Here is a 12573-nt window from a genome sequence, read left to right on the forward strand (position 1 = left end):
TTTTCCCCAGGCTCACAGCTGAAAATGGTAGCAGGCCAGGATGGAGCCCAGCTACCAGGGGACAACTGTTCACAAGATCACCCACTGAGGCAGAATGTACTGTAGGTTTATTTTACCTCCGTAACACCCTGGGTAGACGAGCTGGGCTACCCAGGACTGGAGCAGCTGGGGCCACAGGGCTCCCGGTATGCTAGATCAGTGTTTCTCAACGTTTTTGGAGTCATGGACTGGAATATTCTTTGTGTGCAGTTTTCCAGACTAGCAGTTAGTATAGAAGTAGCCCCCCCATCCCCAGGCCCCCCAAATCAATTCTAGGCCGGTAGGGGCCACCACTGGGAGCTCTCTGGAGCTCATTTCCAGGCAGCCCTTGTTGCTGGATAATTTTCATTTGAGGAAGCTAAATCTAAGAGAGCACCTTCTTTTACATGATCCCCACCGCACGTTAAGATCATCTGAGGAGGTCCGTCTCCAGTTGCCACCAGTTCGTCTGGTGGCAATGCAGAGATGGGCCTTCTCCTTAGCTGCTCCTGGGTTGTAGAATGCACTCTTGGCAGAAATTTGTAATTTGAGATCATTGCTGTCCTTCAGGAGAGCCCTTACAACCTACCTATTTGGCCTGGCCTTCCAGGGTTTTAAATGATTAACTGTTTTAAATTGTTCTAAACTGTTGCCCTGGTTTTCAGGGCTTTTAGCTGTTTTATTGGTTTTATTGTGTTTTAATAGTTTGATTTTAATTGTTAATTTGTTTTGTTTTTATCATGATGTGAACCACCCTGAGCCATTTTGTAAGGGCAGTATAGAAATGAAATCAAATAAATAAATAAATAAATAAATAAGATCCAGCAACCAGTGCTGCCTGCCTAGAAATGAGCTCTGGAGAGCTCTCCCAGGCTCCATGGATCCCAGGCCCCGCCCCTCTACATGTGAGAGACTGGTACCCTCACGGACCGGTACCAAACAGCTCATGGACCAGCACTGGTCTGTGGACTGGTGGTTGAGAAACACTGCTCTAGATGCCACCATCTGCCTGGGGTAACCAGGAAGCTTGTGTCATGTGGCTAGGTTCTACATATCATTTCTTTGTAACTTTAGTAATTCTTAAATTCAGAATATAGAACTTCTTCTAGTTCTGTAAATGAATCTATCTAGCTAGAACTATGGCATATTATTTTCAGTTACATTTGAGTGATGTACCAATCTAAATACTTTTGAGATCTGAAAGTGCACATTTAAACTTGGTAAAACTGAGACATTTATTTGGTGTGTGGGAAAACACAACACTGGCACACAAGGCCACAACATTTTATCTATGTCATTGTGCCTACAATACCCCTTAATGTTTTATTTACATTTATATCCCATTCTTTCTCCAGAAGGGCAAGAGACTGCAAAACTTGGAGCATCCACTCAGGTGTATGTCCTCCTTGTGTGTATGTGCATCACTGATCATTGCTCTAGTGCAATGTTAGTGCAGTGTTAGTGCGGATGTCAGCCAATGAATGGCCCAAGGTCAACTAGTGAGTTTCATGGAGTTTTGGTCTCCTCAGTTGTAGTCCAACACTAACCATTCCACTACATTGCTTCTCAAGTTAATTTAAAATTGAAAGATCACAGCATTGCAGTTCAAAATTACTACACACAATCAAAGCTGTTCTTGTTAGGGCCAGATGAGGCAGTGGGTGACAGTAGACAAATCTGACTGGTGGGAGCATCCTCCATCTCGGGCTCCCTGTGGTGAGTGCTTGACAAAACGAGCCTGCTAATGAAGGGCTGTTTAGATGTCCCTATCAGCCCACTGCTTTCAGCCACCTGCCCATTAGCAAGCAACAACATCAGTGGTGTCCTTGCACTGCTTTTCTTTTTCTTTCAACTGCTAGTCCCTTTCCTGCAAGGTGCATTCTCTGCAAAGGATTCCACAGGCATGCAACAGATCATTTGCACCACTTCCTTTCACTCCATACCCTGTCTCCTGCCTTCCACAAAGGCAGTGAGAACAGAACAAATGAGGAGTAGAGAGTAGGCAGATTGGCTGCAGCACCAGCTGGCACCAGCAGAGATGGGGGTGGACATATGGGTGGGGTAGGGCAAGAGAGAATGGTTGGAAGTACGGATGTGCACGGACCGGTTCGGAGGCCATTCTACTGGCCTCCAGACCGGTCCGGACACGGGGCGGTTCGGATTCGGAAGGGTTAGGGTGGGGGGTTCCATTAAGGGGGGGGCCCTTCACTTACCCCTCCCGCGCTTTCCCAACTCCGGCACCGTAGTTAGTGTAAAAATCCGGCGGCAGGATCCCTCCTTGCCGCCCGCTTGAATCTCCGATGGCTCCTCCTCCGTGGTAAACAATTGGGCAGCAGGATACCTCCCTGCCGCCCCCATGAAGCCCCCTGCTGCCCCCTTGAAGCCCCTTGCCGTCCCCTTCAATCTCGCCCCGACCGCTCGCTCGCGGCAGGGAGATGTCCTCCCGCCCCCTTCCCTGCCGGGCTGCAAAAGTCTTTAAGAGGCCTTTTGCGCGTGTGCCGCCCGATTGTTTACCACGGAGGAGGAGCTATTGGAGATTGAAGCGGGCGGCAAGGAGGGATCCTGCCGCCGGATTTTTACACTAACTACGGTGCCAGATTTGGGAAAACGCGGGAGGAGTAAGTAAAGGCCCCCCGCCCTTAATGGAACCCCCCACCCCAGTGCCGGACCGCAGCTCCGCGGTTCCGTGCACACCCCGGAAGACATGGGGAAAGGATGTCTGGATGGGTAGAGGAGGAATTGATGCATGATGCATTCTGTACAACCCAAATGCAAAGAGGGTGGAAAAAAGATTCTCACCATGAGGTGAGATAGAACGGAGTGGAGTTCAGATTCTCAACTGGCACCAAGAAGGCTTGGGCTGAACCTGATGACTGAAGATGGAAGGCAGCAAGCGAGTTCTGCTCTTGTTGGCCAGGTAGAAGTCCAGGCTCCTACTATTTATACCAAACCTGGCCAATCCAGAAGCTTCATTCTGCCTGCCAGTACATCATTCTCTGGGCTCATTCACACATAATGGGAAACTAGAGGTCCCTTTGCTACCAGTTCCCAAACCTGAATGTTTGTGCTGGGAATTGGAGGATGTGTAGTTCCCTCCCCAACTGCAATTGTTACCTTTGGTTTGTAGCCACCGATAATTGCATTTTGGCAGCACCTCCATTATGTCCCATCCAGGGATTGAAGTTAGGCTTTTCTCAAACTGTAGTTGAGGAAGGAATGGCTCCTGTTGACTAAACAGGCTGTCCTTCAGGACAGAAGGAAGCCTGCACAGTCAGCTTCCCTGCTTCTTTGCAGTATCGGTAGGTCTGAACACAGACTGGAGAGCGGGTGGGGAATAGGGCCCCACGGTTCTAAATATCATTTGAACCGACCCTCTGTGTCTGAAGAGCATTCTGAGCTTTGAATACATGTATGGTCCACTGAATCTCACCAGGTGAATTCAAATTTTCATACCCCAGGGTTCCCAATTCAATTCCTAACATATTATCTATGAAAATTAACAGCAAATCTCAAGTTGAAGATTCACAATCGTTTCTGCCTTTCCTGAGCAACACTATTCATTGCATGTGCCATAAAAATCCTTCACCCCCTTCTTTGGTTATTTCTTCTCTCCAAGTAGTGTCTCAGTGTTGGTAACCTGCTGAACTAGTGGAAAATCAGACTGAATTCCATAGCATGTCCCTGAAGGCTCTGGAGTACAGAGTAACTGATGGTGGATAATGACTTTTTATGCTAGTAACCCCTCTCTTCTGGGAAATGAACTAGATTCTCAGCTTATGATAATTGAGAGTGCATGTTGTGACCCAGATTCTTTGGGGGGGGGCGTGTTGGAGCAAGGGAGGTTTGACTGCCAATGTGGAAGAAGGAAGTTTTCAAGTTGCAGTTAACACAAGCAATCAGCCTGAGCAAACTGTGCAGAATCCCAGTTTTTGCATCTTTCTGCTTTGAAAAGCAAGCATGTTTTTAATGCATGAAGGGAAATATTCCTTCCTAATGCTGAGTTCAAGCAGCAGACTTACCTGCTGGGAGATGTGCATAAGCAAGAATTGGAGAAATCTCATTACAAGGATACAAAGCTTATCCTCAAGAGGTGCTCCATCTAAATGACTTGAAAGCATTTCTACACACTTTCCATCTAATATCCAGAAAACCTTTGCACATTCCCTTCAAAACCAGAAGCAATACATGTCCAGTCTACCAAATCACCTTCCAGATAACAAATGAAAGGGTGCATATTTGGGGGGTTCTCTGGGGACAGCTGATAGGGGAGAACGTGTCCAAAAAATTGAGACGTACATGGATGGTTATGCTTAACTGTGCCAGTTAGGTAGACATAATATCTTTTCTTTTTTTCTTTTTCTTTTTTTGTGGCGGGGAGATATTTCCTCATTTCCAAAAGCAGGTGACTGATTTGGCACAAGAACTAAACTTGGGAAAATAGCACATGCACACTAATGACAATATCTTGTTAAGAAAGAGCAGACTGTGAATTAAGGGTATAAATATCTTATCTACTGATGTATAAGCCTGAGTTTCACATGCACTTTCAAATATGGAAGGAACACGCAAAATAAAATAAAATGCAATATCTGCCTTGTACACTGAGTCAGTAGGATGAAAGCTGATGATATGCACATTCAGGACTTCATTCTGAATTTCAGAGAAAAACCAGCTTGACGTCTGTACACAGCAACTTGCCGGCGGGATGCGGGGTGGGGAGCACGTTTATAGGACACAATACAATGTCTCATCTCCCTTGAAACTGAAAAACCAGAATAAAAGTTGGTGTACAGGCTCAGGACACAAATTGTTCTGAACTTATAGTTCAGTTAAAGGTTGATTTGAACAATTAGAGCTGACACAAGAAGCAGAGTAGCAAGCATGAACACACTGGCAAATACAGCCAGAGCAACAAACATACAATGCACATTTTGTTATAAGTTGAAGGCACACAGCAGAACTTATCTAGGGATGAACTGGGAGCAATCTTATAGAAGACAGTGAAGCAAGGTAAACAGACTAGAATCACACAAATGGCAAGGGTTAGGCACTGGCTAAAGAAACAAGTCCCAATAGATGAAGCTGCCTTATACGGACGGAGTCTGGCCATTGGTACCTCTAGGTCACGATTGTCTAAACTGACAGTGGCAGAGGCTCACCAGGATTTCAGGAAGAACCCTGCCCTCCACCAGCTGCCCTACCTGGAGATGTGAGGCATTGAACCTGGGATCTCCTGCATGCCAAGCAGATGTTCTTCCACTGAGCTATAGGCCCATCTCCTTGATCCCCAACGACCAAGGTTCCCTGCTGCCTCCAGTGTTTTCAACAATGTCAGACTTTATCAACACATGGGTGGTGTTAATTTCTTAAGCTTCTTCCACAATCCTTCATGATACAGGACCCTGGCTCTAGGATTTTCCATACATACTCGGATAGAAACAGAGTTGGTCAGTGCATTCCTTACTTTCTTTTTTAGCTTCCAAAATATTTAAGGATCTCCATTTTAAAGGGGTTAATCTCTTCTCTCCACTCAGGCATTAAAGTGCCCAAAGAGCCTGCTGAGGCTGCCTAGTAGGTCTGCACAGTTCTGACCTGGCTTCCTCAAATCCTAAAATAACAGAAAGCTGCCCTGCATTGGGTCAGTGCTACCATATATGTATTCTCCAGGGTGTGCTCCGATCAGTGCAATTGAGCTGGATAAAAACAGAGAAGGACGGAATGAAGCCTAATTGGTGATTATGGTTTAGCAGCTCTTCTTCCAGAATACAGAGTAGTATTCAGTTAGCATTTGGCTCTGATCAACATTCTGAAAAGATCGCAAAGTCAAATGGCTCAGCCTCTATTAAAACCTACACCTGCCGAGCTTATCAGCTGTCAAATCCTGCATTATGTCCACATATTGCCAAAACTGCTGAAGGCTGGTTAGAAATTCCCTTGCTTGTATGCATGCTATATCTGTAGACATCAAATGCTGACTCTTGCCGGGAACAGCACTTTTTTTGCACGATATTGGCTCAAAAGTATTGCTAGTAGTTTATGTAGCACATACCTATTTGCCTTGATTTTATTTATTTAGTATATTTATATACTGCCCCAAACTTGCATATCTGGGTGGTTTACAACATAATAAAACACCAATAAGACACCAATTAAAACATTAAAAGAGTTTAAAACAAATTCATGTTAAAACTTAGTTAATTTGCATTCCACTTCAGGACTATGTTTGGGATCTCATTATATAAGTACTAATATTATCAAGATCACTAATCATTCAGACAATAATTACACTTTTACCTAACAGTCATTATGCTGGACTTCCTTCTCTGGTTTAATCACAACTGTCAATGAATTTTTACTTTGTTTTGCTAATTTGACAATTGTATTGTTTACTGTGTGCTGTGCCCATCTATTCTGAAAGTATCAACATTTCACCAGTTGTGTTCACAAGTTCAACAATCTCTTTACAATAACCTTACAGAGAGGGCTTTTGAAAGCTTTAAGCTGGTCTTGTGGTAGCAAGCATGAATGGTACCTTTAGCTGATCAGCATCCACCCACCCAAAATTCACACAAGGCCTCAGCAATAACAAAAACAGAAGCCAAAATATGGAGGACACCCACATAGGCATTTTTCTTTTTCTTTTAAGGTTTTGCAGTAATACCAATGTATTACATCCAATTCCGGAAAGCAATATTTCACTTAGTTAAAACCTGGGTCCCTTACTTGTCCAACTGCACACACAGTTAGTCACTACTATATACAGGACGTGCTGCCTACACTGTGTGGCAATAGTTTAAAATACTTCAAATATTATAATTATAATTATAAGTATTATTATTAATAATAATAATTCGATTTCTATACCGCCCTTCCAAAAATGGCTCAGGGCAGTTTACACAGATATATAAAGGAGGAGGAGGGTGACGTGGCAATTTCCTGCATTCCAGCTGCCTGCTCAGGACTATATAGGCTTCTGCCAGTGACTTCAGCCCCCAGAAGCTTGCAGGAGAGAGAAGAGGAGAGACAACAGCTGCTCCCAGGTAGACCCCAGGGTGTGAGACTGGGTGCCTGCCTGTTTGCTTGTCCTGCTTCCCCCCTGTCTGTTATCTGCCCCCCAGGACTGGTTGCTGTGCTGAGGTGAGGCCTTGCAGGATTGGGGCCAGGGGGGAGGGTGACTTGGCAGTTTCCTGCATTCCAGCTGCCTAGAGCTGCCTGCTCAGGGCTATATAGGCTTCTGCCAGTGGCGGCGGGGTTGCCACCGAAGGGGTGACACCAAAGGGTTTGCCCCTTTGGGGGACAGCGAGGGCGAGGGCCAGGTCTCTTGGCCTAGGTATTTGTATGGGGGGCTGGGTGGCATTTAATAGTGGAGCTTCTGTTTTAATTTGTCCTGGGTGAGACAATCTTAGAATGTGTCTGGGATTAACTGGAGATGGGGAGACAGGGGGCGTGTCCACTGACTGTGGGGCGGTCATTCCGGTCGTGGTGGGGAACAGAAGAAGTAACGTTGGCAGGTCAGTGGGCCATTACAGGGGAAGGGGACTTGGAAATCTAATAGCTGTTTTCCCTTCTGGCTGTCCTGCCAGCTCTTTGACCTTGGGGAGCAGTGCCAATCATCCTTGGAACCTCACCTTGCTCCTCTGTAATGCCAGGTCAGTCCAGAACAAATCAGAAACCTTCCATGATTTGATTCTGGATGAAGGTGCCAACCTGGTATGTATTACAGAGACCTGGCTGGGGGAGGCTGGGGGCCCAGTGTGGTCCCGGCTTCTTCCTCCAGGCTACTCTGTTGAGGAGCGGGTGAGGGACCATGGGCGTGGAGGTGGAGTGGCTGTGGTCTATAAGAATAATCTTTCCCTTACCAGGATACCTGTTAGAGTGTCAGACCATATCAAATGTGTGTACTTAAATCTGGGGACCAGGGATAGACTGGGACTTCTGTTGGTGTACTGATCGCCCCATTGCTCAAGAGGGTCCCTAACCGAGCTGACGGACTTGGTCTCGGACTTGGTGTTGGAGTCCCCCAGGCTTGTGGTGCTGGGGGACTTCAATGTTCACTTTGGGACCAATTTTGTCCGGGGTGGCTCGGGAGTTCATAGTGGCAATAACGACTGTGGGCCTATCCCATGTGGTCTCGGGGCCGACGCACATTGCTGGCCACACGCTTGATTTGGTCTTTCACTCTGATCAGGGTAGTGTTCCGTGGGTGGGGAATCCTGTGATTTCCCCATTGTCATGGACGGACAACCATCTGGTTAAGGTTGGACTCACAATCACTTCCCACCTTCAGAGGGGCGAGGAACCTATTAGGATGATCCGCCCAAGAAGATTATTGGATCCAATAAGATTTCAAGGGAGGGATTTAGTGTTTGCTCAGCTGGTGATCCTGTTGATGCCCTGGTGGAGAATTGGAACAGCAAACTCACTGGGGCAGTAGACATGATTGCTCCTAAGCATCCTCTCCAACCTGCTTCAAAATTGGCCCCTTGGTACACGGAAGAACTACGGGGCTGAAGTGGCAAGGTAGACGACTGGAGCACAAGTGGAGAAAGACTCGGCTTGAATTTGACAGATTGCAACACAGAGCTCATTTGAAGACCTATGCTCAGGCCATATGTGAGGCAAAGAAGCGATTCTTTTTGCCCATATTGCATTCACAAGTTCACGTCTGGCGGAGTTGTTCAGGGTTGTGAGAGGGCTAGTGAGTGCCCCTCCTCCCTTGAATCAGAATCAATTACCCACTGTGATGTGTTTAATGAATTCTTTGTGGGGAAAATCTCTTGTATTTGGGCCAACTTAGACTCCATCTCCACAATTACCTCGGTGTCTGATGTGGAGGTGTCCAGCGACTCCTCTTGTGTGATTAGGTTAGATCGGTTCCAGTTTGTGACTCCTGAGGATGTGGACAAGCTGATTGGAATGCTGCGGCCTACGACCTGTTCCCTTGACCCTTGTCTGACATGGCTTATATTTTCTGGCAGGGGAGTTGTTGTAGAGGGCCTGGTAGAGATTTTAAATGCATCTCTGAGGGAAGGTAGGATGCCTCCTTGTCTTATTAGACCGCTTCTGAAGAAGCCTACCCTGGATCCCTCGGACTTGAACAACTACAGGCCTGTCTCCAACCTTCTGTGGCTGGGCAAGGTAATTGAGAGTGTGGTGGCCTCAGAGCTCCAGACAGTCTTGGAGGAAACTGATTTTGACCCATTTCAAACTGGCTTTCGGGCTGGCTATGGGGTGGAAACTGCCTTGGTCGGCCTGATGGATGATCTCCAATTGGCAATTGACAGAGGAAGTGTGACTCTGTTGGTCCTTCTGGACCTCTCGGCAGCTTTCAAAACTATCAACCATAGTATCCTTCTGGAGCGTCTGAGGGGGTTGGGAGTTGGAGGCACTGCTTTGCAGTGGTTCCGTTCCTACCTCTTGAGCAGGTTCCAGATAGTGTCCCTTGGAGACTGTTGTTCTTCAAAATCTGAACTTTTGTATGGTGTTCCCAAGGGCTCCATATTGTCTCCAATGTTGTTTAATATCTACATGAAACCGCTGGGAGAAATCATCAGGAGATTTGGTGCAGGGTGCTACCAGTATGCTGATGACACCCAAATCTATTTCCCCATGTCAGCATCATCGGGAGAGGGCATAACCTCCCTAAATGCCTGCCTGGAGTCAGTGATGGGCTGGATGAGGGATAACAAACTGAGACTGAATCCGGCTAAGACTGAGGTACTTATTGTCCGGGGTCGGAACTCGAGAGATGATTTTGATCTGCCTGTTCTGGATGGGGTCACACTTCCCCAGAAGGAACAGGTACGCAGTCTAGGGGTGCTTCTGGATCCGAGCCTCTCCCTGGTGTCCCAGGTTGAGGTGGTGGCCAGAAGTGCCTTCTATCAGCTTCGGCTGATATGCCAGCTGCGTCCGTTTCTTGAGGTGAATGACCTCAGAACAATGGTACATCTGCTGGTAACCTCCAGACTGGATTACTGTAATGCGCTCTATGTGGGGCTGCCCTTATACATAGTCTGGAAACTACAGCTAGTCCAGAATGCGACAGCCAGGCTGGTCTCTGGATCATCTTGGAGAGACCATATAACTCCTGTATTGAAGGAGCTACACTGGCTGCCAATATGTTTCCGGGCAAAATACAAGGTGCTGGTTATAACCTATAAAGCCCTAAACAATTTGGGCCCTGGGTATTTAAGGGAATGCCTTCTTCTGCATGAACTCCACCGCCCACTGAGATCTGCAGGAGAGGTCCGTCTGCAGCTGCCACCGGCTTGTCTGGTGGCCACTCAGGGACGGGCCTTCTCTGCTGCTGCCCCAAGGCTTTGGAATGCGCTCCCTAGTGAAAAAAGAGGCTCCCCATATCTGACAGCTTTTAAAAAGTCTTTAAAAACACATTTCTTCACCCAGGCTTTTAAATAATGTTTTACTGGTTTTAATGCTGTTTTACAACATTATTTTAAAATTTTAAAATTGTTGTGATGTGTGTCCCCCCCCCCTTTGACTTACGTAAGTTTTGGGCGGTATAAAAATGCTTAAATAAATAAATAGCCTTCATTTTACAGATATTTTTACCGGCCCATCTAGTTGTATGTTAAGACTCAGAATTGGAACCTTGGCAATGTTCTGTCCCCTTACATGTAAAAATTCTGCTTCAGCAACCTGTTCTGGACATCTGTTCTAAATACAGAATATAAGAGGAGGCACGGAGTTCCCCATCCTCAAACAGTTCTCTCATTTGTTTCAGGTATATAAATATTTGTGGTGGTGGTGATGGTGGTAGTCATAGGAAAGGGAACCCTAAAGATTGGGGGCTACTACTGGAAAAGCCCTTTTCCTGATCCCCACCAACAGGATTTGTGTCAATGGCAGGACTGAGAGATGGGTTTGATTTGATTATCTGAGGGCCCATCAGATTCATATTCATGAATGCAATCCAACAGGTACCCCCATTCCAAGCCATGTAGGGCTTTATTGGTCAAGACCAGCACTTGGCCTTTATCTAGCCCTGAAGCAAACTGGCAACCAGTGAAGCTCTCTCTGAATAGCTGGAATACGGTACCCTTGCATACATTAACCAACCAATCAACCATGTGCGCATATGAGCACATAGACCTCTGAGCCAGGAAAAAGCCCTGGGAAGAGGCTGCAACCAGCACAATTAAGCATACAAGAGACATTACTTGCTTGCCATTTATTTTTAAACTAAAAGTTTATTTCAGCTTATCTAGTTAGTCAGTGGAAAACTCATAGTACTGTAAAAACAAACTAGGAAATAAATGTGACGACGGATATTCCATTTTATGTGGCTTGAATTTGATTAGTGATTAGTCTTGGCAGTTGAAACCACATGGGAACAGTAATCAAGCTTTCCCTACTGCAGTTCTTTAACAACTGGAACACACTCTCTTGGCTCCTGTCCCATACTATGATAGGATATTAACCTAAAATCTAATTAATCTATGAATGAATTATGACTCCAGAAATATAGTGCATTATAATCAATTTTAAGTGAGTTCCTAACAGAAGATAAGATGAAGAAAAAGCTGTAAAATTACCAGAGGTTGATACATTCTGTTTACTATGACTGATGATTTTTAGGGGGATAATTTTACAATCCATCAAACTTTTGTCAGCTCAAACATCATGCTGCCAAACATATGCAGTAAATTAATTTTTAAATTTACATATTTATTAAAAATCTTATTGAAAACAGCAAGAAGTGAGCTGTGTTTGAATAATAAAAGAACTTGTTATTCTACTGGAAACAAAAAACCCTCTTTACTATTAAAAAGATTTTATAGTCAGGCAATAATCATATAAATTGCTATCTGAATTAACTAAGTAAACAATTTATTAATTTGCTTGCTAAAAATTACATTAAAAATTAAGAGACTGATAGAAAAACAGTCTACCCAAGAAACTTGGTAAATAAGGATGAAATTTATACTATGCCTGGGTTTTTCAGTTATGGTTTTTCCAAATTTAAACATTGCGGACAATGAGCCTCTATTATTTTAAAAAATACAAATAGTAGAATAGGCAAGAAAAGGCTACAGGAATCAGTACCACCATTATTAGTTAGGCCTTTACAAAGATTTTGCATCAAGACCCTGAAGCTGAATCATTTGTATGTCACCTTCGTGGGGCACCACCATTCACAGTACTTACCTCTGTGGAAAGCATCCTGTGTGCAGCACTGGAGATAGCAATAGAGGGATATGGAAACCCAGGAAGCCCCAAAGATGTCATGCAAGTTGCATGAGACAGTGAAAAAATCCTCACGATCGCTGCAGGAGGCTCCTGCCGTCTGTGGGGAGGAAGCCCAAAAGCACTTTTCTCTCCGCAGACGATCTCTGCCTCCTCTCTGGGTAGCCGGATCAGCCGCTCACACGATTGCCAGCTCCGTCATGGAACCAGCAGGGAAGGTGGGGATCGGGGGCCACGTGGCCCCCGGAAAAGTGCGGGGCATCCTGGAGAGACCCCAGAGCCCAGGAGGCTGCTTGCAGGCCTCCCAGCCGCGTAGCCACACCACAGCAGCACACGATTCACCAAACGGGG

General features: G+C 45.7%; 1 protein-coding gene across 22 annotated transcripts in view; it reads right to left on the minus strand.

The window, feature by feature from the left end:
* Window positions 1–12573, minus strand: part of NCKAP5 (NCK associated protein 5) — a 930794-nt gene that overhangs the window by 17236 nt on the left and 900985 nt on the right. The window lies entirely within an intron of this gene.

This window comes from Hemicordylus capensis, chromosome 1, assembly GCF_027244095.1.
Source record: "Hemicordylus capensis ecotype Gifberg chromosome 1, rHemCap1.1.pri, whole genome shotgun sequence".
Taxonomy (NCBI): Eukaryota; Metazoa; Chordata; class Lepidosauria; order Squamata; family Cordylidae; genus Hemicordylus; species Hemicordylus capensis.